Consider the following 26499-nt stretch of genomic DNA (forward strand, 5'->3'; position numbering starts at 1 on the left):
TATATAATGGCGTTGTTTTTCATACAGACAGAAGTTAGAAGTAATAGTTGGTATGAATTGCGTTCTCAATATAGCCGGAAGTTCCTAGACGAATTATTTGAAAGCTGACAAATACCTACCTATCGATTAATTGCTTATTGGATTTAAATACAACTCGGGCCCGTTCGTGCCTGTTCTAGCAATTCGACATGGAATAGCTTTGCGCGTTTTGGGCTTAGGCCACTATTAAATCGGCCCCGGTATTGTGAATGATAGTACCCGGATAGCGCCGCGTGTATTTGGGTGTATTGATATCGTAAGTAGAACAACAAGTTTACGATGAACGGTATATTATTGTTACCTTACGTTTGTTCCCATAGAGGGAACTAGGCATAGGAATGAATTCATTTAGGTCGGATGGATTTTCGTACAGTTAGCACTTCTGAAATCTTCGTAGACTGGCAAATGCTGCATGTATCGATAATGTAAACGATTTGTACACGTCAGAATACGGCTAGATAGTGGAAATATAGCTTTTATTGAAAATAAAAAATCTTTATTTGAAGCAAAACAATATTTCATTTTATTTCTTATGTTCTATTTCCCGTGCTTTACCGAAATCTCCTGTTAGCTCTATTGAAAGCTGTTAAAAATCAAAGCCTGTCTGACAATCGGCGAGGTATCGAAGTCTGGGGATTTTAGTTCCACATTTAAGCAAACAATTACAAATCCATTATTTAAAATGGCTATAGAATAATCATTGGGGCGGATGAGAAGCGTTTCATTATTCAAGGTAGCTCATTTCATCCAGTTGAAACCTGTCTCTATAACAATTTACTGCATACAATTATATGCGATATTTCTGCCATTTTGTTTGTCAACTCACCTGAAATACAGCAGTCGACTTTTTAGACACGACACCCTTTCCGTTTTCTCTTAGACTGAAATCTAACTCGTGCTTCTATTCTGCGCCGATATGGCGGCTTGAATGATATCGTTTTTGGCGCTTATAGGTCGACCGTTTCCGCGTGGACGGCGTCCGCTGTCTTTGGGCGAGTTGGCGGACTCATCCAAACAAACAAAAACAGCCGCGCAATGACGGCGCGGGACTAACAGCAAATATTTCTTCACTATATCACAACAAATCTGCTTGCTTTATTTTCTTTCGGTTACGTCTCGTTCGTGACTCGCAGCCCGTTGATCTCCTCGTCTTGTCTGGGCGTCGTTTCCTTGCTGTAAGCGATAGCAGCGGCAGCGGCAGCGGTAGCGGCGGCGACGGGTCTTGTTCTCTTACTTCCTGATTTCCCTTTTTTGGTGCTGGTCCTTCTTTTGCTTTTCCAACGATTGCCGTTCCCCGACAAGCGGCTCTATCTCGAACTCAACAACTGTCAGTATCCGTACTCGAATTCGGTATCGCTTAGTCGATCAGCAGTCTAGCTGTCACTAGTCAAGTATATTGCAACACCCGACGTGGTGAAAATTCAATGACACCGCTTCCTGTTCGACACACTGGATGTATGGAGGACCGGGAACGTGGGGAGGTCTAGCTACGAAAGGATGGCCGATGTGCAACGGTTGACAACTAGGCTCGTTCTGCGGGGACCTTTTCCGCTGTTTAGTGTACCATGCTAGGGAAGACCTGGGGCTGGAGCAGAGGCAAGAGACAATACAGTCAGGGGAGTGCTATACACCGCCGCGACAAAACCTTTTGCACCGCCTGTCACGGCCATGGCGCTACGGTCGTTTTGATGCTGCGTGCCTCCACAAGTGGAAAGGGAGGATGCGTCTAGCTCTGCACTGAATGCAAACTATCACAACGAAAGGCAGAGGGCGCCAGGGGTTATTCGACGGAGTTCATTTGCACATTTTCTTCGTCGTTCTCTTTCTTTTTTGCTTCCCTATTAAACTACATTCTACAGGAGAAAGGGAACAAGGATCTGCAGATAAACCTAGGCCTGTTGAGAGTAGACTGGCTTCAGAAATGGCAGTACAGACAAGTACGCTGGGTCACCGTACTTGCACCGCAGTCCTTTCGCCTTTATAGCAGTTTTTGATCCTCTGGCCCTTTGGTTCCTTCGCCTCTTCTGTCTCGATTGTTGCTTAGGATCCTTACGCGTTTGGGTGACTTCCCGTACTTTGCAGAGTGGAGGGAAAAAAGGGGCGCAAAATTAGTTTATTGCATTGTGTTGACGTTTGATCTCGCCCGCTTCTTGTCTACCAAAACCAAAGGGCTCGACGCTGATAATGCAAAGCTACACCGACCGGCTAACCCCGACCGCGTATACCTTTGACACTGGGAACAGTGGCGAGACCATAGCAACCGCCGTTGGTCCTAAACGCTACCCCTGCTTTAGGCGGCGGTGGGCCATTATGGATAAACCATAGTCATGCGCGTTCAAGTCGTAGCGGTCGTAAACTTTGTCACAGTGGACAGCAAAGCGAAGGCTGTTGTTAGCGAACAAACTTTTGTCCGCCGTAGAAAGAGAAAGTATCGAAACGGAGTGGGTATGGTCTACAACGAGAAAAAAGGCAAGAAGTAACTGAGTTCGATAGAGGGAGTGTGTGCACTTAAGCATATAATTGGTGGTTATTTTTTTTTAGTACGTTACAGGTTGATTTTTGAGCAACAAGTACATAAGCTGTGTAGTCAAGTTAATTATGCAAACCATATATAGTGAAGAATGATCGTCAGTGCTGAGAGTTTGAAAACTGGGAAGCTGCAGGAGTGATGCCGATCTGAAACATATCTAAATATTTAAAATTAAACTCTATAACTGCATCCCGTACAAATACTGAAAATATTCAGTAAAAAAAAACTCTACAGATTGCGCCAATTGGATTACTATGTCGCTGTGGATATACTATATTGCTGCAATTTAAGCAAATATCGACAACATATATATATAACAAACTTTTACCAACATCTAGATATATTAACACCTGACAACAAGCAGTCAACTACCTTTGAAAGTTTGAGATTCACTTATTCTTATCAAAGATAGGCTAGCATTGGCGGTATCTATAACAACATGGCAAACTCTAGACGTACCTAAGGCCTTCAATTCACATAACAGGCTATGTGTAAACTACGCGATAAAGGCGTCTTTTCATTGCAAGCAACGGTTTCAGTCCTAGCTTAAGTTGCCTATGCTCATATCCATTCAGATAGCTAGATAGTACGGAGGTTTGACGGCTGTAAGGTACTCATGAGTATCCATCAAAAAATGAATGAAAATTTATTCATTCAGTCCAAGAAGTGCAAGTTAACAATGATTTATGTAGCGTCGGACAACTGGACGACTAGCGTTACTTCTGCTGCTAACTTCGACCAAGTAAAAACTGTAAAACATTTTAACAATCTGTATGGTCCTCTAATTAGAGATTTAAATGTAACTAGAGGTCTATGTGGTGACGTCAATCAAAGCCGCTTGCAAGGAACAACGATTGGTCCAAGATTTTGGGTTGTCCTGGACGCTATGCGTGTAACAAGTGGGCGCTATTATAAATTAGTGGGAATAGATTTCAACTGAACCGTAATAGGTATCAGGCCACTAATCGACACATATGCAAAATTAACTACATTCTGAAGGTATTTATATGCTTGGCTCGTGCCTACATGAGATTGAGCCTGGTAATGAACAGGTTTATCAGGGTTTCAATGTACTAAAGAGTACTTTTTCAGTATGAAGTGTTCCTGTTGGCTGACCTGTTCATTTCATGCACCATTTCACATCGCTATAAAAGTTTATGGCCAACTATGACAAATCAATTCAACTTCGTCACTCGAACAATCCAGGAATCACTTGATGCTTTACTTCTGAGATGACATTGCTGTTTTTCCTCGCAGTTTTAATCATGGTTTATTCTGTGTAGAGTGCTATAAAAATGGGCCCGAATTCACTTAATACCTTTAATTCACGTCGTATGAAAGATGCAGTTAAAAATCCAAGTTTACATCAGGAAATGTTAACGTCATTGTTTCAAATTTGTCTTCGTCTGCATCTTCCCTTTAGCTTGCGACCGACTATTAATAGAAGCTACGATATATAAGACCTTTAGTGGAGATTAATGTCCACATGTGTGCTATCGGCTTTGTTTATCATTCAATAGTGCCTCCACTTTTGACACTTGAGGTTTCCTTCCTCTTCGCAAAATCGCATTACTCTTATTCAAGACGGAGCAATTTTCAAAATAGTCCCTTTTTAAGCAGTGTCGTTCGAGAAAAAAATCTGTATTTTAACTTTGTACTTACAACGTTCCTGTTTGGGAATCGGGGGAAGTTATTTTGCAATCCCTTTCGCTCTAGATGTGGAAACACAGATCGATGCGAGCGGGTTATACATGGTAGGCAGGGCCTTCGGCTCCTTCTGATGGCAGCTGGCTTAGTCAATCAGAGGGCGTTCACGACTTGTGGGTACTCGCGCTTCAAAGCCTTACTGCCATCTGATGAAATGGTATGCTCCTTTCTGCGGAGGCGACGGCTATGGCAACCGGCGACAATCGATGTACCGGCGGACGTAGCGACCACCGGTTCTGAAGTTTCTTCTCTACTAGCGGCAGCAACAGCAGGAATCGGAGACCGCGCGAGACCGTTTCTTTCCGCTTTTAGAAACGCACCGTGTCTCTCCTCGACCAGTTCACCCTCTGGCGGCTCGGCTGAAGAACAAGTCGTCGGAGCAGCGACGACGACGGCGCAGGGAGCATCGCTCGAACTGAGGCGGAGAAAGTGTACTTAATTCTCGCTCACATGCCCGCGTCCAGGGTCGCCCGAATTCGTTTCTATACTTTTATTTGCGGATCGGGGTGCCTGCGCCCGTTTCGTTTACTTCTTTGCCCATCGTCCCCCGCCCCCCGCGACTATGTGCTCGTGGTCGCAGCTTTAGCTTTAGAACCGCGTTGTAGCAGTCGTAGCAAAGCTTGCAGCGGACCGTGGTCGAGCCGCTGTGTCGCAGTGCGACATCTTGCAGTCCTATCACCTCAGCCATCGTGACTGGTTGCCACTGACTCCCTATCACTGACTCCACCTGTTCGTGGGTCGGTGTGCGTGTGTCAAGCGACTTCACTTCGTAACCGACCGGTCGGTCCTTTTCATGTCTTAAACTCGGCCTGTTCAGGGTCTCTTGCTAGCCTCGGCCGCTACGACGGCTGCCACCGCTGCAGCTTCAAATTACAATCGGTCGGCCAGTCAAGCAGTGAAAGAGCCACTGAATGGTTCCGCAACGATGGCAGCAGAAGCTGCAGTACTGACGGCGGCTTAACGAGTACGCATACTTTACCTTAGTTAGCTAGGAGCTAGTGTGGCTTCAACAAAGAACGCTCTCGTGAGCTTTGAAAGAGCTGCTGATCGAAGCAACGCCTCGTAACTGACGGCCCTTAATACGCAAAGTAGCAAAGAGAGGCGAGGTAGCATCTGAGCCCATGACCTGCGCCTTTAGCACTGCTACCGTCGCCACCATCAGTAGCAGTGGGGGTATTGCCAATGGAAGGCAAAAGGGGCAAAGTCGTTGGAAGAGGATTCTCAGGCACTCTTTTACCTACCAGAGCAAACGCGTCCTCTTGCTTAGGCAGCTAGCCTTCTTCTAAATGACGCGTTTTTACTGCGCCGCCCCTTCGACTCGTGCTTTGATGATGAGCGTCCGCCGGCCGCGTAGTTCCGCGAAGCTTTGGTCTGTAACGGGCTTAGACGGGGAGATTAGAGGGACAGGGGGGATTGCAAGCGAATGAGGTACTCGGGGCAAAAATGGTAAAGGGACGCGGACTAAAGGGCCGTCTGATCGAGTCGCCTTTGAAACGAGCCACGGGTTAGCAGCAATCGGATACGATACACATTATCGGAAAATAGCTTCGGCCTTGGCTCTGCGTGGCTATTCCCGTTCTCTTCGTCGCACAAACTCCCACGAAAACCCACCCATTCTTACTTCGGGCTCAACGGCCGGGTCATGTTCCCCTTTCTGATCCGCCCTCTTTCATCCATTCATTCGACAGAACGCCGCCTTCGCAACAGACGATCAGTAGGTTGGCTGGCTGTGTTTGAAACTTTGCTACTTGATCTCAGGATTTGAACCTCGATACCTCACAGCGGCAGTGGCAATAGCAGCAGGACTAAGGTGCGGGTCGCACGAACCCACTGCTTTCCCAATCGACGACCCACAGTGATGAGCGCGTGGATAGCCTTTCTCAGTCACTGATACGGAGCTGACTGAGACGCTACGCATGCAAAGTGACCCCTTTGCCTACACAACAGGAGTTGCTGAACTCCAGCATGATAGCTGCCTGCATGAAGAGTCATGCATGTTTATTCACGCTAGTGTATAGTAATGGCGGCAACCTTCATGGTAGCTAGGTAGGTGATACTGAAAGAGTTTTGCGGCAAATATAAAACAAAAACAGATATTAGGTGGCCTATCGTCATGTTTAGAACAACAACAACAACAACACTGTTCCTCAAATGTTGTTTTCTAAAATTTCCCAAGCGTTTTAAGGGATGCTCACAGGCTTACCAGCAAATGCTGGCCTCGTAAACAGGACTCGCAGTCTTTGTGACGCCGATGTGTGTATACATAGTATATAGGATTACAAGTTATATCGCGTTTGCACGACCCCCGGCCGATATGGGCAATATCTTTCTTCACTATTTTATAGGTATTTTAAGCTGGTCCACTTTTTTGTTTGGAATGCCTATAAATAAATAAATAAAAAATATCTGTCCTTCCGATATAACTATATACGGTTTTCTGTTATATTATGGAACAGGAAAACACCCATTACGCGCTAACGCTGTCGAGTGTAAAATTTTATTCTGCCTAAAACAGAGTGGGACTTTCTTTAGGCCGCAGAATTTGGTTCGGCTGAGAGTCTAACCTTCTACACCTAAAACGCCGTTTACTTGAACTTCAATCTTGGATGGCATTAGGTCTTCATTTAAGAGTACTACTTACTTTCACAAATATTAATATCTACCAAATGAAGCCTTGTGGTTTTCTGGTAATATTCATTAATTACAATGGGCTATTCAGATAGTTGTGGCCGACTAAGAAGGCTTTTTAAAAAGGTAACGTTAGGCATCTCTGGGTAAAACGTATATATCGAACTCTTCAAATGATTTAGCTTAATTAGATCCTTGCAACAAAGAATTACTACGTTTTTATTTAAAATATACAGAATTATTATTAACTTGAAGTGGCCAGGAAGCATTCCTATGTTTACGAAAAGAAAGCTACACCCTGTAAAATGCTTGCCTTCACCATGGCGAAATAATAACTTTGTTGCAAATCAGTCTGGTAGCCCAAGTTCAAATCCGAGGCTAACCGGACATTTTTAAGATTGAGCTATTGCTGGTGCAGACAATTACCTGAATTGGATGTCTGATACGGCTCTGCGCAGCCACCGTACAGGAAAAATTAAGATAAACTTGACATGTGCAATAAAAATCAGTTTCAAAGCAAGAAGGCAATAGTCTAAAAATAAACCTGATACAACTTAGCAAAGGCTGCAGAGCGTGTTTGTGCATCGTTATTTGACGTTCACTATACAAACAACCAACCCAAGTCTCTAGTCAGTGACGCACCCAATATCGAACAATGGACTTGGACGATACCGGTCGCCGTTCAGAACGTCAATGTTCTAATGAAAAGCCGAGTCTGGACAACGTCGAGCGGTCTGCTCGACAATAGGGCTGTGTGGATGAAACAAGATCAGCAGCTAGAGGGTTGCAAAGGTAGGGCACGACGAAGCTCGAAGTTAGCAAAGCCTATGTCTGAGCTGAGGGTAGTTGACTTTTGGATGTTGAGAAGAGAGATATGAAGGCAAAACTGCGCAGACCCCGATCGGGTTACAGAAGACGGCTCTGTGCAAACGGACAGAGCAGAAGATACAGACAGGGCAAGCGGTCACTGGAATAAAGAACCTCAACTACTGAGGAGTGATTCCCCTATAGAAAGCATTGGCAGGCATCTCGTCGCCACGGGCCTGTTTTAACGACTCGTCGACCAGAAATTCGTTCATCCAAAACCCCCTTTACGACAAATAATAAGTGATTTTTCGCTGGTAATTAAAGTGCAAGTGCTATGTCTTGCTCGCAAAAACAACACGAAACGTGCCCCTTAGCTAAAAAGCGCCTTGCGTTCGTTCATTTTGCTATATTTATTCTTTCCCTATCCTTTATAACTATTAGCTGGCAAAATATGCTTGTTACACACAGATTACAAGTAAAAGAACGGTATAATGCGTTAGTTCGAAAGGGCATATAATCTGACATCGAAAAGTTTACAGAATTAGCAAGGAGCCAGAGAATCAAAAGGCAAGCTGGTCTATAAAATTTATAAAATCTAGCCGAATCAAGCTGAGGTGATTCTTGGGTTTTTCGTGCACTTGCTAAAATGAACAGCGTCGAGACGGACGAGGGCAGCAGCGTCTAAAGTAACACTTCCCAGCCAACGAGGGCGGCACGCTGGCACTGCCAGTGTTCTACGAAGCAGTTGGCGTTATCCGACCCTCTCACTTCCTGAGCTTATCTCCGAGCTAACAGCTCTTCGCTGTCGAGATGTCAGAGGCCTAGGAAGTGCTTGAGTAATCTTATAAAGAGCTTAATTGGGCTTTTAGACGTTTAAAAAGGAAGTCCGAGTAAATTACATTTCAACTATTAGTTCTTCGTCATCCACTCAGCAGGCAGCAGGGCTTCAACGTCAGAGCCATCATCAAACGCGTACGAAAGCATACCATATTTCCACTGGTAAAACGAGACATCAAAAAATGAATCAGAGGAAGGGGGTGACGGGATTTAGCCCTTCTTTCTATAGTTTCAGAGAAAAAATTGCACAATTGCTAAAAAGTATATGCCATATTGTTGTTGCGATTATTTGTGGGGCTATTTGTGAATTGTTCGTACAAGCGTCTGAGCAAGGATTTCATCAGAAAAAAACTTACGTTGTAATTGACTGCTGCAGTGTATCGCATAAGTCCCCCCGGACACGTACAAATCGAAACCACTGCAGCGTATGACAATATAACACAATAATGTGATTTCATCTATTTTCTGGACCAATCTTGAGGAGAACCTCTAAAACAGAGTAAGAAATCAGCATTGCGATGATAAAACACGTAGAACAGCGGATATTATAATTCGGGCCTTCAGTTTGAAATCTTTGGCCCGTCTCAGCTCATGGGCGTAATAATTAATTCGAATGATGATTTTTCTATACCAACTGATAGCTATGTAATAAGAAAGATCACATAGTTTACTAAAACTTAGTAATGTATTCAACATAGACAGAAATAGAAAATTGATACATTTTGTTTCTTTTCTCGCATACGATCTTCCATCTTTTGTTTGTTTTTTTTCATTCAGCAATCGGCCAGTAATGTCTCAGATACAACTTATCTTTCGCCTTAAATAGGTTCTCAACTTAAATTGCCAATCTTCTTCAGGCTTGCCGCAACTGCAAAAGTTCTTACGCCCTCACCGACTTCGCTTCTTACGCATATATTTTCCGATATTAGCTACCAACCTAAATCAAATCAGAGCTGTTTTTACCCACCTAAAAATTGCTATACAACTCTGTGAAGTCTCCATACACAGTCACTTATCCATTTGTCAAGTGTACCTTCTTTTTTTTTCCAGTGCATTGTCCGCTACCAGAGCGAGCAACAATACATGTTTCTCACTTCCCCCTTGCGCCATCCGTCTAAAGTGGCGCTCAGCTTGGAGTAATTTCTAAACGTATACATAATATATCCGTCTCCAAATGCTAGAGTGCAGATGGGCTGCACGATTGTATTGAATGGTCGGTATATCTGTTCATTTTGTGCGGAGGCATAGAACATGATAGGGCAGCCCTCCGTCTAGATCCCAGCATCCTAATCGTCTTTCGCGATCAAACAATGTCGACAAGCGCGGTCACATCGTCGACAATGCGAGGAAACATGTTACACAAAGCAACAATAGCAACAAACACCTCGTTCATTGATTCATTGTTAGCGAGTAGAAGCTGCATTAGAGGCACATGAAAAAATGAGGAAACTGAGCACAAGCTAACGCGACCGCCTCTACAGAGAGGACGGAGTGGGATCTGTCGGATCGGGAACAACGGGCAAATTCTCGATTTGTTGCCACCTTGTCCGAAGAAGCATGTGGATATTCGCCTGCCTTCCTTCGGTGGTGGTAGGTGAGATGCCAGACAGACCAATCTCGTTGCTGAAGTCCCGCTGTCTCCCTTCAGTTATTACTCATTCGTTGGTGCGGCTTCGTTGGCAAGCAACAGCTTCGGCAAAATAACAACGGCGTCGCCGATAGCAAACCCTCTCTTTAAAGAGAGATGCAGGGGCAAAATTTGTCGGCACAAGGATGGAAGGAGTGAGAGGGCAAACCAAAGCAACAGTGTTTTTCTTTATGCCCAGTGAATGGCTCCGCAAAGAACGGGTAATGCGCGTCGCCATTAAACACAAAACGAGGCAAAAGGCCTATGCAGCATTGATGGAAACGGAAAATTTTTTTCCTTGCCTGTCTGCTTCTTCCCGGGAGTCGCGGGAGCCACCCTTATGTTTATAGCCACAAGTTCAATGGCGCGTCCAACGCCGCTGCTGTTGCTGCTCAATGATGGCTTACTTGTATGGCCCTCTGTCCTGAAATGGGTTAGAGTGAGCTGAGATGAGCACCTAGTCGTTTTAGCTGAGCTTCTTGTATATGTTTTGTGACGATTCCGATGACTACGGCCACCGGCAAATACTTGCTGGCTAGACCACCAGCGTCCTAGCTCGGGTAATTCCTGTCTCTGGCAGATTCGTTTCCCTACACAATGTTTGTTGTTTGCTAAGATCATATATTTCTACAGTCATTTAGTGACCCTAAAGATATTAAGACTTCTGGGCGTTCTCTCGATATGGAATACAGCTGGCTGAGCTGGACTTGATCTATACATACGAGACCATACGTATTAGATTAGTAGAAATGCAAGTGAAGCATCTCTGGAACGTGGTGTTACTTGCTGGACCATAATACTAGAGCCGTTTTGTGTTCTATCCTATCCGTTCCGAATACTTCTAAGTTTTTCGGAACACTTAGATTGGTCAACCTTGTAGTCAACAATCTAGTGTGCCTCTATTAAGTTATCTTTTAACAATTTTCAAAGTTTTTTGAATTCGAATTGTCAAAAATTAAAAACAATGTCTATGGACCTTTTTAATAGAATGTCACACAATTGAAGAGACTAGCAACTTCGTGAAACGCAAATTAAGGCCTTAGGAAAGGAAGGATTTAGGCCTTGTTGAAAACTTTTTGTATGCTTGGTTTCCCTAACCCTTCCCAGGGGAATTATGGCGTCGGGTTAAGATGAACGAATCTTCACAAACTTATCTGGCAACCTACAAATTTTACTTTGAAATCAACAAGGACGTCGCGTTAAGCCCGCCCCGCAGACTAGATACGCAAGAGCATAGTCCACCGTACGTTCAGATATGGTGCCATACCGAGGCACATACTTGGAAAAAGTCCAGCTAACGTTTGACAAAAGGATACACTGGATATCTAATAACGGAGTTTCTAGTGCGGAAAAGAAACAATGGTAGCAAATTCGACGCAATTTTGTGGCATCATCGACATGTCGGCCACGTTGATTAGTAGCTCAAGCTTTAGCATTTAAAACTCTAGCAGGAAAAAAGCAAACCCAACTATAATAAACACCAATCCTAACGAATACATAACAACAAATTTCTATAACGTCACTATAATCAATAAGACGAAAAGTTACAACGGATCATCTAACTCCGTCTAAAATTCAACCTCTAGTTAAATATCGCGCTACAAATAGATGGACACATGTTCTACACGTGTTAGCGTCCACGCACACGATACAGGCAGAAATATTCTGGAACAACGTGTGCATTATAATTCGGTCTATGTCACGAATACTAGAATCGTACAATAGCGTGAAGTGAGCAGGCCGTCTTTCGTTCGTAATGGCAAAATCAATCACGATCATCCGGAGAAAGGCCATAGAAGGACAAGATACCTCCTAGTCAATTCTATATCATACGGCCAACGGCTCACAGGCAATGATTTGCGCATGATAATCTGTTGACCAGGACGAGCAGATGTTTGCACCCAGTCACTTTACTGATCATAGGAGATTTTTGCGCGGTTCTGTAAAGGTCGTTTTGTACTTACGTCTATTCTAGTATTAAAGTGGTCCACATGATTAACAGCATAGGGGCTGCTGAGGAAAAAGGAACAGCTAGCTTTTACATGAATAAAAGTAGCTGAGACTGACCAGAGGCAAAACGTTTGTGCCATCGATAATTTCTTCTAGTTATCTATCGGTGGAAATGAAGGTAAAATCTCGATCGGTTTAGCTTAAACGATAGATTATTATTAACAAAATGTGCCTTTACTTTAAACACCATCTTTTTTCGAGTATGTATTCTACTACCGATCCAGCCGTTGGAATCATGTGACTCCTACGAAGCTTTCAGAAGGTGGGCCTCGATATTTAGAATAGCATTTCTTTTATTAGTTGACCCGACCATCATTACCGCGAAACAAAAAGCGCAGTAATAATAATGTAATTGATTGTTGGTTTTTGTAACTGGCCATTAGCTGATTTTCTATTGTCGCGCATGTTACGACGGTTGTAGATCGCCTGTGGCGCCTGTCTATTTGATAGAGTCCAGACGGGTTTGTATTGAATTGCAACCCAAGATGAACCTCGCCGACCATCGCCTCGATATTCTTCAGCACGGTAACGCCGAATCCTCTGAAGTAGTGTTTTCTCTCTTCACGATATGCAAAAGATAGCGGTTGCGATATGAGCAGCTCTTGCAGGCCCAGCCTCGGTCGAGTCGACAGTGCCGAATATAAGCTAGACCTCTTGCGTAACAGCAGAACGTTGTCCTGCTGGCACCGTCATCTAACCGAGGCGAACCATGGATCAAAATACATGCACTGATGGTGGTGCTGGAACTCCGAGCCCATCGCAGCAGGCGTGGTCACGTTGTGCACGTCTGCCGTCCGACCGGCACAACGGGAAATACACGATATGGATACACTTTATTAACATAGGAAAGCACGCGTTGTGGTAACGAGGAGGCCTCTGTCGATAGTGATACTACCCACTTACCCACCACGATATCTTTTGCCCGTAGTGGTTGTGATAGGAGAACGTCATGTCCGCGGGTGATGGTACGCTGCTCCAAGACGCTGGTAGACGACGCTGGTGGATGCCAAGCGACGGGCAAAAGGAGACTGAAACAACGTTCCGCTGAATAGAGAAACCCCCTTACGATAGAACAACAACCATCGAAACAGGAGGAACAAAAGCCGCAACTATTACGGCGGCATCTGGATGAGTCGCTCTTTTTGTAGCAATAATGCTATGGCAATATTGCTGCGAGCACAACTTTCGTCTGCTATTAGCAAAGGCTTGTCGGCGATGACCTCAGAGTGAACTTGATATCGGTTTCGTATTTGTAACAGGATCGTGAAGTCTAGCCAATCATCGATCCTGTATGTTCATAAACATTAGTTACATTCTTTATGTAACAACGACCGCAACTAATAGATGATATTTGTTAATGCGTGAGGTCGGTATACATAGTTCACTGGTAACAGCTTTATTATTATTTGTGAAATAAATGAAAAGTTTTCCCACTTCAAAGAATACTATCATATTCAAATAGAACGATACTTAACCAACAGGAAAGCAGGGTCACTTCTGAAATGCGATAAAATTGGAAACAAAGTATATAACATTAGATCTGCTATAAAAAAAAAAACACTCTCGAACGTAGTTAACAGTAAAACGCTAGAAAAGGGTAGCTTATTCGGCCGTCTCTTAAAATAACAAATTCATCCCTGGGAAGATTTTCGTTCTCATCGAAGCTTCAGAATTCGATTCTGAAGTGCCAACATATATCTATATCAGAAAAGACTGAACTGCATATGTCCCTGCATGCTTTTTTTTTTCTAGCAAAGTGACCCCGATTCAAAATTTGAATAAATTCTTGGAATTCTCTGAATAGGAACTTGGAAGTTTCCTTAAAAAGGTTTAGCGTAATCCGCGTTTTCTTTGATAAAATTTGAAAATCTGGGTCTATATGGGATAGCTAAGTGGGGTTTTTGTTGAACGATAGATAAGCAAGCTGATCAGCTGATCTTTCTATTATGATTTCACCTATGCACCTATAAAGGTAAACTGAAAAGTGCTCCTATTTTTAAAAAAACATTAGGCAGAGCTGTATTACATAACCGCTTTGAAAGCCAAATAATCCACAATACAATAAGGCTATGCAAATGTGTATGAAACCGAATGTCGTGAATACTGCCTCTTCAGAAGAACTGAAGTAAGTAAACAACTTTCAAAAATAACTTTCCTAGTAGGAATCCGTATATCATGCATAGAACTCATACAATAGCGTTTCGTTATTGTAAATGACCTGTCACCTATGGCTGCCTTTGAAAGAAATTCGGACGACTCGATTTGCATAAGGTGTTATCATTCGGATAATACAACTCTATATATAATTTACTATAATTACTGTAAACATTGCTGATAGACACAATCGTAGATTAAAGTCTACCGTGGATAATTATTTATACTGAAATCACGTATAACCACGACGACTATGTAAACGGTCCATCCAGATTTTGGAAGACAATGCACACACTAGATCTAAATGCAGTTCGTACATGTGGCAGTACTTCAGTCGTTCAAAAGCTGGCTTCAAAGTTCGCAGCAGAACTTCATCCGAACAATAGACAAACTATGACCTTTAACCTGCTTAACTTGGCCGTAAATGATTACAGAGCGTGGTATTTTTTAGAAAAAAAAACAAAAAAACTTTGCTTTCCATTAAAAGAAAACATTTTTTTCTTAGCTTCGTTGAGTAACACATTTCTTTGTGCCAAATCATTGCGGACCCATGTAGTTCTACCTACAGCCCATATAACATCGCTAGCGCGTTTATATCATAATAGAAGAATCTCTAGCGAATTTTCTGGTATATTTTGTCTCTCCAGTTAGTTGAGCGTTAAATTTTGCCCAGTATAACCTAATTTTTTCCTGTATATATACATATATATATATATATACATGAGCATAGAACAACGTTCATTAATTGCAAGCGAGACCTTTGCATGTCCCTCCCCCCTGTTAGATATAACTGTGGTTTGTGAGCGCTGGAAACGTGACCATTTCATATTGTTCATGATACAAACATTTTATAATGTCCAGATCTGAACGTCGAGGATCTTCGCAATACTTTTGTTCAATACTTTTCGCGTGGGAGGAAAGCGTACGTCAACGCTGAAGCACCCTGGACGATATACCGTCGTCTGTTTGAAAGATAATATAACAAAATTAGAGAACAACTAAGGAATTAGGATGCGGATCGCTGTTTGGAGTAACACAGCCAAACTACATAGATCAAATCTCAGTTTTATTTTATTTCAGCATTGTCCGTTTTTCAGGAATCTAAGGCACCATTAGACAGGAGTACCAGATATTTTAATGGACACAAGCTTTGTATTAGTGAATAAATCTTTAGCTTCAGAAGTTAGAGTATTAAAATGTTATGCCCAACACACAGCTGCTGACGAAGCTGAGACTCTTCCTATAATGCCCACAGACTCGGTACGCGAAACGATTTAAAGCCTTATTTATAGAAATCTATTTGCTTAAATGTATCTTCACTATCTCAAGCGTCGATTTTGGAACGAGGGACGGTTTCTCGACTTCAACACTCACCATCTACGTTGATGCTGTCGCTGTTTTTGCCCTTGTTGTTGTAAGGTTGAAGTACTGTTACGATGAAGTTAGCTGCTATATGAAACATGTCTTAGTTACAATTTGATCACAGAAAATATCGTAGCCAAAGAAGCCATATTTCGACAGTTCGGCCCATCTAAATCTGCAGAACTCGATTCCTAGAAATGCTCAACGTAGACCAATTACTGGCAAAAACGCATCGTTTGTAGTTTCGCAACGTCATTTCGACCAGAGATAAGCATCACCTTCAGCGTTGCCCATGACGCAGTCGGTGAGGGAAATGTCATTCCTCATCATTCACCACACCCGTTGTCAATATAGCGAAGACCACTATGTATGTATGAGTATGCACCTTGAGTGGAATAGTTTTGGCATTCTGTAGCGAGATCCTTTACCAACTATCAGCACGAGCCAACTAGCGGCCGGTCGAAGCGCCGCCCCCCTCTCCTTTCGCTTGTCGGCCTTTCGTACACACATCATCATCGTGTACAGTCGCAACTCTATTACTTCTTGTACGATGGCCGCCATAGCGACGGCCATGGTGATGGAGGCGTTGGAGCCTGCAAAGACGACGATGATGGCAGAAATGATGATGATCTTATTCACCTCACTGCATTTATTAACACCACCCTGCGCGCTCACCAGAGTATAGGCGCTCTTTTGCGTCCTGGCTTCTCATCATTATCGCTTTCGTCGGTGCGATTCCTCCCTACCGCTGGTTTCGGGAGGGGGGAGCCAGACGGGCATAGTCAAACACGGAGAGGGAAAGGCGGTCGGAGTGCTACTGCTTGCCAATCTGGGGGTTGGGGGACTCGGCAGTCCAGGCGGGGGAGCTTCGCTTAATAAATCACTTATTTACTTCCTGCTTGCTTCCGGGGAGCCCAAAGGCACAAAGGCCGTCCCCAATTGAGCCCAGCCTCCTCGGCTGTCGTCCGTTGCTCTCTCATCCTGCTCGTTCTCCTGGTAGTAGAAAACGAGCAGCAACGGGAGAGAAGGGGAATGTCCCAATTCAAGCGATGCTAGAGGCAAAGCAAGATCCCCAAAGCTTCCAAAGAGTTTCCCGCGAAATCCTATAGTATCTCCCAGTGCTCGCTGTACTCGAGCTCAACTGAGGCCCTGAATGTTCCTTTCTTCTGTTCCAAGCCAGTTTTCCCCAAGCCTAAGCCCGCAGCCGGTGCTTCGCGCTTTCGACCGCTTCTTTACTTCCACATGCCGATCGACCACTATCAACACTACTTCGCCACCTCGCCCCCTTTTTATTATATGCTCTATCCAGCATACTAAACCACTTTCCATAGCTTCGTCTTCTCATAGATCCCTCTGACTCTTTCTCCTTCCGTCTGAAAAAAAGCAGCAACCACAGAGGCCGTCACCGAACGTCCGCCAGCACTACCCGGTTCATCGGTTTTTCCGCCGGCCGCCACTCGCTTCACTTTAACCTTCTCTATTCCCTGGCATCAACCTTAGCCCGCTCCCGTCGCATATCCCATCGTTGTCTGTTTTGCGCTACCCCCTTACCCGATCCTGCCCTCCACCACACTCCCTTCATGATGCGTCAGGCCAGCAGCCACTTCCGACCCTTCCCTCTGATTCCCACTCATGGGCTACTCGTTTGTTGCCCAGCCAGCTAAAGCCCCATTTCCTCTTCTCGCGTTTTTCTTGCGCACAACTCAACCGCGATCGTTTCAAGCCAGAGAGAAATACGAAGAAGACGATGTAATCCTGGGTCGAACCGGGTTTCCATCTCGATGGGACCGTGATTCGGTCGGTTGCTCCGTCTTTCGGCCGACGCTCGTTGCTCAATCGCTCCGGCTAGCGACAGTTCGCAGCTATGTCTGCATCGCGGCGCTTACTTCGCCCTCGTCTCGTCCGCAGCGACAACAGCGACAGCGACCTGGGCTTCGGCTCCTTCCTAGATGTCGCCTTCGTCTTTTTCATCGATTTAAATTTATAATGTACATCTTCTTGGCCGGATAGAGGCTTCAGCGTGGTGACGGCAATAGCAGCAGTGGCCCTGCTGCTGGCGGCAACTGCTAGTATACTCGTCGCCCGCCTTCGTTGGCATGTCCCCGCTGCCGTCATCTCATCTCCGTCGCCATAGCAGTCAGTGCAGTTAACGCCTGCTTGGCGTTCGAGGGATTCGGCGGTTCCGTGGTCTCAGTAGTGTTGGTGTTACTTGTAAAGGACACTGTGTCTTGCGGGTGTTGGGATGTCTGGATGCTTGGCCAAGTGCAGAGCCACTACGACCACCCTACTTTTGCCGTTAGTACTAGCACTGTCTGAAACTACGGTGTCTGAGAAAGTGCTCCGGGGCAATCGCAGTAGCGGCAGCGCGGCCAGCATGACCGGCATCCGCAAACGCTGCCACGAAAAACAGAGAGACGAAGATATGAAGTCGAAGGGGGGAGTGGGCGCTGCGCTTCGTCGCGCGCCAGGCCAGCTTTAAAAACGGTACTGCCTGCCGAATCTGCAATCCAATGTGCTCCTTGTGCCTTCATCCGCTAGGAGTTATCGAGGGGCCACGGGGGTTAGTTAAAATTACCGAAGAGTCTTTGCTACCGCCGTCACTGGCACTATCACCACAGTGGCCGTATTTCTTTTCTCACTGCTGCGGTTGTCGTTATGATGCAGCAAACTCGCCAGTGGCTAGCAGCTCAACAGCCGAACGCAAGCGACACCGGTGTTAACGTATGATGGAGACGACGTCGCGGGCTACTGTGAATGCGAGCGTAGAAGGTGCGGAGGGCTCAACCAGGGTGGCTGCAGCTTTTTCCTTCCTCAGTCACTTCTTCCTGCTCATACCAGCCAGCGCTAGTCCTCAATTCTCGCCTTTTCGATGCACAAAGAGAGAAACTCGAAAAAAAGATATCTAAAGACACCCATTCACACACCACACATGTAGAGCAATATGTAGCAAGCGATAATATCGTCACAGGAAAAAAAACTACGTATATATATATATATACATACTCTAGAAGAAAGTACACTTAAACAGTTGACGACGCTGGAGGCATCGCGTGGCGACGGCAGCAGCCAACGAAGTGAAGATTTATCCAAAATCTCTCACGTACGGAAACATGACGGGAAGACACAAACGCGATCGAGGTACACGACAAAAAATGACGACGATTAGGACGAAAAATACAAGAGCAATTAAAGTTGTGTGATACTGTCGGGCGTGACGTGACACCATCGGGATAATCAAGCGCAGGCAGGTCTGCAAAGTAGCGAAAGAAAGGAAGAAACAAAAAGTGCTAAAATACAAACTGCGCGTTAACTAAAAACGCTGACCCGATATAACCACCTCAGCTAGGGTCGAAATTCGGTTCTTATCGTACCCATCTTCTCCCTGATACCCTCCTAGGCTGCCGTTCCGCTCTCTCGTCTTTATGCCTAGTAAAACTAAAGGGAAGGTGCAAAGGAGACATATGGGCTAAACGGTTAGTAGTATTTCAAGTAGTTAATATATTCATGGAAGTTCTACGTAATTGTAGTGGCGTTGTAGTATCGACCATTTTAATCGTTTCAACTAGCGATGCCAGCGGCTCCTCCAAGTGGTTTTAGCGATTCCCTTCAGAATGAGCAGCTGTGGCCTCATATAGAAACAGCTATATATAAGCAATACTATCAAACTTATTGCAACGAGGATACATTTTGATATAGAAGAAACTAAAAGAAGCAAGGAATAACGTCGCGGAAAAACTGCTAGGGGTACCATCGGCAGGCTGAGGACTTGTTGTATGCATTCACACTAGACCAACAACAACTGCAGACGAAGCACAGGTTATTTATCCTTTTCTATCCGGCTCCTTGTTTCGAACCCAGAATAGGCCCTAAGCGACTATACGTAATTTATCGACCCGCCTGCCTCTGTTTTTCGCCCGGAGACATCAAATTTGTTGTTGACTCCCTTACGGAAACGGCTGCAGCAAAAGCAACAACGGCAATATTATCGCTCCGTACTGTAGAAGTATATGCGTGTGTATATATTATTTATTACTCAGTCCAGTACTACAGGCCGCAAACGCTGGTGGCGCGGCTTTTCGCTTGAAAAAAAAACGCGTCTATCCTAATCGTGAGAGCGAAGGGTGCTCCATAAATATCACTCAGATCGCGTCATAAATCTTCTACTCTTAACGCAGCCGCGGCACCGGTCGCGCTCGAAGGCCGTTTGATTATATTAGGTAGCAGGCCACTGCGCGTTTAGTTTTTTCAGGCAACAACAACAACAGCAGCATGGTCCTTTGGTTTCTTACATAATTTGACATAGCATTTTTACTTTAGACAAGAGAAGTATTACCTGGTACCCACCTAGTTCAGTCCCAGTTACCTTATTAACTTGATACTTATCCTCGAAGATTCTTATTTTTGGTCCCATACCTTTTAAAGCCCGTACAGCGAGAGCTAAACGAGGCCAAGTTGTCCAGCGCTATCCCTGATGGGAGCAATTAATAAAAAGGAATAGCAATACAGTAATTAAACGAAGCTTTTTGCCAGGAAAGGCAAAAAACGTATGAAAATGCACAAAAATTCAGGAACTTAGGAGATGGATGATGTCAGTCTACCCTTAGAGCAATCCCTAACCAGTTAATGTGTAGCGAGTAACTCAAAAGGTTGACCGATTAAAGCTAGCATAGTAGAAGTCGAACAGTTTAACAAGATTAATGCTTGAAAGAAAAAAAGTGTTAAAACGGCAAGAAAACTCTACGACCTCAGGAAGGCTAGCTGGCTATTTTTATGAACGCTTTCGGAGCTTATTCTTAGAAGTAATCGATTCATTTATGGGAAACATTATATAGAGCGTTGGCCCTCATCGCTGGATTAATTCTTTGATGGTATATAGACATTTTGAACTTTATTGTATACACAAATTGTTGAGGAATTAAGTGGGCTGAAGTTTCAGCAGAGCTCTTTATGTAGTCATTGTTATAAGTAGGTCAACAAGTGGCAAGAAACGTGGGTCAAACACAGCAGTTGTGCTAACTAAGGTACTCATTAAAAACATCATTCTCTCGTATAATAAGAAGCACGGCAAGATGACTTCGTACTTGGTCCAGCTGATGTGCGGACACTGCTTCTTCGACGCGTACTGATGCAGCGTGGGCACAATAACATCACGCTCAGCAAGCAAAAAGGTTCAGACATATTATCCATATTTTCTGAATGTGCGGTGGTTTAGAGGAACTAATAATTAGCGAAACGGAGAATAAACCTGACGCCTTTTAATAGGTAAATATAATACTGGAAACCTAGGGAAACTATTCAACTATGGAAGCCTATGCATACCGAACTCCAAAAATGAGTACATATACTGTCAAGGAACGCAGTAAGTAGTCAAAGATTCTATAAAAGAGACAGGTTATCCGATGTTTCTCTTTATCACTTTGGCAATTTCGGGTGATGAAGACCTATACCAAGGGTCTTCCGGTTACTAACTCAACATATACTCACGTCAAGGGCGTAGAGTTGTAACAGGTAGAAGTTCTCGTCGTGCACTCTTTGCAACACCATGAAGGAGTCCAGCATGCTTCGACTAAACTTTGTCGGTAATGCGTATTGATCATGGGATGTCTTGGGCTAGCAGGGCAAAACAAAATAAGATTCACAAGATCACAAAGCACATTTAATTTTTATACAAGCCAATTTCAGTAGCTACAGACACAGTATTTGTCCACTACTAGCAACAGGCCGTCCCAAATTCCGAACTCTATGATGGTCACCTAGCACGGTTTTCACGCGTGAATGTTCGTTTCCGAGGACGTGCTTGACAGGTACTTAAAAGAGTGAGCAGCGAAAAAGGCTGCCGGACAAAAGGCCTCGTCAGGACACCGACTGATCAAAAACTGTACGAGGTTGTACGTTGCAAAACGGAGTAAAACTGGGCAAAAAGAACTCAATTAATCAATAGCAGTAACTATGAATTGCTTGCTTTTAATACTGGCCGTGTGCGCCGTCTCTAAGGTATCTCAGACACTTTATATGGGCAGTAGTTGTTCTCGCGTTGAGGCTGCCAGTTCGATGTGCTGGTGTCTAGCTTAAGCCTGTTAGGTAGCGCTGTTTCTAGGAGACTCGTCCTATTCTAGAATAGAGAGCTTTAAAACTGTCTTTTTCTTTGATATATACACGGCTATTGTTAATATTTACAAGATTTCGATCTTTTTTTTTTACTCAAACGCAGCGCAACGAATGATATTTCTTATTTTCAAGTTTATTCCTTTCTTATACGCCACGTCACAGATGTGTGTCTAAAGACATCACCTTCACCAACGCGTCATGCAACATAGATTTTGTGGGCTTGACGTTTCAGTTTACGTATAATCTTAGCGCGAACGAAAAGCCTCTTGTATCCCGCTTGAATACAGAAAGGTACAAAATTATTCACTGTGGTCCAAATGAATTTACTTCGTTTTGGAAGCTTCGCCCAGATCCTGTTTACTCGACCACCGTCCGCAATTGATGTCGAAAGACTACTGTGATTAACGATAAATACATCTAAAGGTAAGGTCGAGCCTTTGGCGACTACTCGTCAATGTCTGTTAGAGACACCCCTAGTAGATTGTCGTATTGTTAAAAAGGTCTCCACAGAAGAGTTACTGTTATTTCAAATTGCGTTTAGTTTAAACGTGTTTTTACCTAATTTCAGTGTTTCCATATGGAATATAGTTCCAATTTGCATCCCTCAATGCACATGCAGATTGAAATTTAAATCAGCTATCTATTAGACCAAATTCAATAAAGCATCTAGAAATGTACTTTATTTAATAGTATCAGAATACGTACCAGAACAATGTTTTGTTCTATGCGTCGTGCTTTCATCAAAATAATGATTTAATGAGCTGCATGTATTAGAGGCTGAAAGCGATGGCCAGGGATCCAGTTATATATCAAAATTTCCTTCGAACTCAATTTCAAACGGTAACAGCATTGCTGCCGCCACCGTCGTTGGCGATGGGGGCATCCTATTTGAATAGATTATAAACTGCGCGTGAGGGCAAAATGAAAGGGGAAGAAAATGGCTTTGAGTGTTCGCTGACTCAACCTAAGGACACGGTGACCATTTTTATAATGAAAAACAGAACACTGCATCGTGTGAGACCCTGTAAGTCCTTATATACTATTAATAGGTGAAGATACTTGATTATATATGGGTCGATTTGTCTATAAAGAAACAGCGGGCAATCCACTCACGATTTCTGTACTGTTTCTTGATTATATAGTTAACGGTACCGAGAACTCTCTACATTTATGCCATCAAATACTACAGATATTAACTATGACAAAGCAACATACAGGTAGCACTATTAAACTCAGGCGGAAAGTACTAATTCCATCTTTACTACCGTAGCAAATGTAAAAGTACCAATCATTTTGCCAGTTAGTGAGGCTCCTATAACATGGCATCGATGCGAAGGCTTCAAAAAAGTTTATATCGCACATTTGTTACCATTGTTTCGATTTCTTTTAAGAGGTCCGCAATCTGCTATCCATTAAATGATTCCCCTATCGAGTTTCAGCTTGTCCGCGAACAACCTACTCCCCTAATACAGCTTATGTAATTTGAAAGTCTGATAAACATTTTTAGTAGAGTGAGGTAGTACACTTGCAGAAGCTAATCATGTACATAACAAGACCTTGTCTCCTAAGGTTCGTAATGCAACGCTGCTTGTTTTTGTGTAATATCAATCGCTAGACAGAAGATAGAGAAAATCCGGCGGAGTTCGTAAGAGCTTCGACCCGAATAGAGGAAACAATAGTGTTTGATATGTCGTTGGTACCACAAAAATAGGCCTTGAGGACATTGAGACCTAATGCCCGTGATCGCTTGTTTTTTGTCAACGCTTGATACGTAAGCCTTGTATGCGACAGTCATGGCCTTGACTGGGCAGACAGTGCCCCGTCAGAGTTCGAAAGGAGAGATGATTCCTATAAGGAGAAAAACGCTACCATACGCATATATGACTACGAGACCAAGCGCACGCACTTCACGACTTTTGAAAAAGTGAAACCCAGAAGCTGTGAAGTACTTTAGAACGAGGGTCGGTCAAGCACCAGAAACTTGGAGAAAATCGGGATAAACAAGGCCAACAGTTCATATTTAGTCAGAATTTTGTGGTTATTTGTAGAAACAAATCGTTTTGATTGCATTTATATGTAAACTAGATTGTAACAAGACTTAGATCCGTTACTTTTTTACACAGTTGCGGTTTCATTAGCTTTACGTACTACTTGTAATTGTTTAGGAAAGAAATATTATGAAAGCGGCAGGTTCCCGATATGTCGGTTTATATCCCCGATCTGCGCAATATGATATGTAGAACAGCGAGGCCGCGATGAATCTGCGGATATAATGAATTGCTCCGTTTAAGGTTGTCGCGGAGGCAGTGGGCCTGCAACTGTTTACATTGTTGCATCTTAGTCCTTTTTCAGAAATCCTGAACTACATTGTGAGGGAAAACTAAGCCAATGAATTATTGAAAAAATATAATGTAACCTTCATCGGTCAGGTTTGTTCAATGGGAAACTCAAGTATTTGCTAAAGTCCTAAGTTGCATAGTCGTTGCTATGCCTTGCCTAATCTGCGTTGCAGTTGAAATTCCGTTGGAACCTCTGTCTCATCACTTCTAACAGTACCCGATGTGTTCAGCGACGATCTTGAAAGGACATCGTTGGAATAGAGCGGGTCCTAAAATAGATCATCTCCAGAAAGGACGATTCTCTGCATCGTATTTTCATGGCTGTTTTGTCGTTGCAAAAGTCCAGACGAGAAATACACGATGAAACCAGCGGCCTTAATAACGATACTGCCAAAGAAGTCAGGCTTCATTATTTTCTATAAATTTTATAAATTATATGAGTAATTTATCCCATCCTACAGCCGCACGACTGGTTGACCGTTGCCTCTGACTATGGGTGGGTAAGGCGTACGTATACAGTTAACCCATCGGGTTTTCTAACAGCTTAGAGCTCGTTTCAAACCGAGGTCATCATCACGAAACGGTAAACGGAAAGGCCCGAACTCTGCTAGTGCAAGATTAGGGAGTACTGAGTCGAGCCTGAGTGACATAACACAAATGCTTCACTGAATGGAGTCACATTTGTATTATATTTCGAACCTCAAGTAGATGAGGTTTCGCCTAATGCAAAACTATTTTAAGATTTGTCCACTCTAATTTTAGATTTGCTATACTGAGCGGCTTGCCTTCAACGCACAGATGAATCCGCTTATATTTCGTACTAGCACCGCTAACTAAAGTTCGAGTTCACGAAATAGCTTTGTTGCCTTTGCCCTGCAAATATAGAATACATCTTTCCTTATTCTTAAGCACGTTGAATACTATCTAGCTTTTAAAACCTGTGAAGTGAACTTCTAAAGAAGCTATTCTTATATGAAAATTTCATATATTTCAAAATGCCTGGTTTTACACTTAAACTTACTCTCAGTGTCCCTTGCTAGCTTTGTTTTAGCATTGTTTCGAGGACAAATAAAGGTAGGAACCTAAATAGGGATCGAGCAGAAAAAAGGATTACTATTTATAGTCAGCCGTCCCTACTGGTCGCATTTCAACTTGTGGATCGATGTAGGTCTACGGCCCAATTCAAATCTAGATTACTCCCTCGTTTCTTCAGTCTGCAGGTGAACCGGTTATCTTCTCAAGGGGCTATTGTGACTAGCACTAGGATCTACAGGCAGTATCATTGCTTTGCAGTCACCAAATCGTTTTTGAAGTGAGAAACTGCTTGAGATTATCGAAGATATTTGATTTATAAGATGGGTCTTCAAGCTTTTTGCGACCTGTTTCAGGAAGGTATATTCTTACTTTAAGAAATGATAACCTTCCTTACTCATTCTAAACGCGCTTCGTCTAGAATGCTGATATGACCTTTCTTGAAGTTATTGATCGAGCTGCAAACAGTTGCTGACGATAGAAGACAAACTCCGCATGGATATCTTCAAGTCAGACATTTGCGGATTAGTTAGATATCGAATCTGAGATCTCGAATGATCAGACAGACTCTTTGCCTTTGCATTTCGTGCTGGTAACCATTACCATTATTGACAAGCATAGATGCACTGAAATTTTGCAGTGTCTCGTTATAGCATTATCATTCAATCAAAGCTATTCATTCATCTTCGTCAGGTAGTATACCAGAAACTTTAAATATATAAATACTAAGCTTTATGCGCTATTCTGTATTATACATAGGACGAACTTATGTATAACATAGAATAGCGAACTTCATGAATTTGGCTAAAACTAATGCCATAGGACATCTCTCGAGATGGTCGACGATGGCTTTCTGGGATTGCTTAGGTCCTACGAATTATCACAATGTATCTTACAAACTGTGTCACCACTATTTTTTTTTGTCAATTCCAGATCAAGGCTACCCAGCGGTCGAATTTAGGAACAGCGAGAAGCACAGCGCATATCACAAGGTTGTCTGCACCTAATACAAACATACTATTCATGACGCTCATGGAACTCCTGTACTCTGTACGGGTCATAGCGAAAACCGTGCACTGCATAACGCGTCTCTTCGCGTCCGTTAGATCGGTCAAGTTCTTCTTAGGTCTTCTCCGTCATGGCCCTTGTTTAGTAAAATTCCTCATAGGTGTTTGCGAATTTGTAATTCCATTTTACCAGATTTTCTTGGAGGGCTAGAGTTGCCGATTGGCTGAAATGGCAACAGAAGTCTTCACCGTACAATGGCATTGTCTACGACATAGACCAGCCTGTTGTAGATTCTCTGGTACAATCTCGAG

The 26499-nt window shown here is 43.5% G+C and overlaps 1 protein-coding gene and 1 long non-coding RNA gene across 2 annotated transcripts in view; both read right to left on the reverse strand.

Moving 5' to 3' along the window:
• The window catches only part of LOC111252643 (uncharacterized), an 18130-nt gene extending 16461 nt beyond the window's left edge, over nt 1-1669 (reverse strand). Inside the window, exon 1 of the mRNA XM_022810862.2 lies at nt 866-1669. The gene's annotated coding sequence lies outside the window, so the exon portion shown is untranslated. The remainder of the gene's footprint in view (nt 1-865) is intronic.
• A 13216-nt stretch (nt 1670-14885) lies between these two features.
• Nucleotides 14886-21409, reverse strand: LOC147754806 (uncharacterized). The gene is made up of 3 exons (XR_015330246.1): nt 21186-21409; nt 15714-18951; nt 14886-15301 (listed from the first exon to the last, which is right to left on the reverse strand). It is a non-coding gene; the product is annotated as an uncharacterized LOC147754806 (long non-coding RNA).
• Nucleotides 21410-26499: the final 5090 nt, after the last annotated feature.

This window comes from Varroa destructor, unplaced genomic scaffold (assembly GCF_002443255.2).
Source record: "Varroa destructor unplaced genomic scaffold, Vdes_3.0 BEIS01000006.1, whole genome shotgun sequence".
Classification (NCBI taxonomy): domain Eukaryota; kingdom Metazoa; phylum Arthropoda; class Arachnida; order Mesostigmata; family Varroidae; genus Varroa; species Varroa destructor.